This window comes from Tenrec ecaudatus (assembly GCF_050624435.1).
Source record: "Tenrec ecaudatus isolate mTenEca1 chromosome 9 unlocalized genomic scaffold, mTenEca1.hap1 SUPER_9_unloc_3, whole genome shotgun sequence".
NCBI classification, from domain to species: Eukaryota; Metazoa; Chordata; class Mammalia; order Afrosoricida; family Tenrecidae; genus Tenrec; species Tenrec ecaudatus.
Genome location: NW_027457622.1, coordinates 832165 through 833168, shown reverse-complemented (window position 1 = coordinate 833168; position 1004 = coordinate 832165).

Sequence of the window (1004 nt, the reverse complement as noted above, 5' to 3'; positions counted from 1 at the left end):
AAGAAATTACAAATTCAAGAGGAATTATATCACATTGAGCATCAAAAAGAACATCTCATGGTCTCTATTGAAGTACAATATAGCCTGTGATAGGACAACATCTATATTCATACATGGAAGACAACTTATGCAAAGATAACAAATAGTACAACTATTATTGAAATTTAAACATCTACCACTAAAGCTAGTATTGAAGAAATTGAAGATCTTTACCAACTTCTGCAGTCTGAAATTAATCAAGCATACAGTTTAGATAGATTGGTCTGTATTGGTAACAGGAAAGAGACAAAAAGGAGGATAAGTAGTTGGAAGATATTCATCAGGAGGTGATAGAAACAAGAATAGCAACCACATGATAGAGTTTTGCAAGACCAATTCCTAATAATTGGAAATAACCTTTTCAATAACATCATTGATGACTCTTCATATGAACATCACCAAATGAAACACATTGAAACCAAGTAGAGTATATCTGCAGAAAATATCAAGGAGAAGTATACAATATTATTACTCAGTACAAAGTGGAGATGATGGAAATTATGATATAAGGTTTTGTGTCAACTTGATTGGGCCAGCGTTCTCAGCCAGCGTTAGGCAGTTAAAGCTAATAATTTCACTTGATGAGATCTAATACAGTGCAATTAGATGCCACTAGTCAGTTCTGACTCATCTCAACCCTATGCCTAACAGGAAGAAGCACTTCTCAGATCTCAGGGATTCTCACAATTGTTCAATGATCCCACTGTTCAGCCACTCTGTCAATCTCTTTCATCCAGGGTTTCTTTTACACCCCCCTCCACTTTACCAAGCATGATTACCCATGTCCAGAGAATAATCTCTCCTAATACAATGCCCCCAAATTTGTGAGAGAAAGTGTTATCTTTGCCTCTAAATAGCCTTCTGGCTGTACTTCTTTCAAGACATGCCTGTTTTGTCAGTCCATGGCAAAATACATCTTTGCCATGTTTCCTTTGATCATCCTTATTCAATGTCCAAATCACATG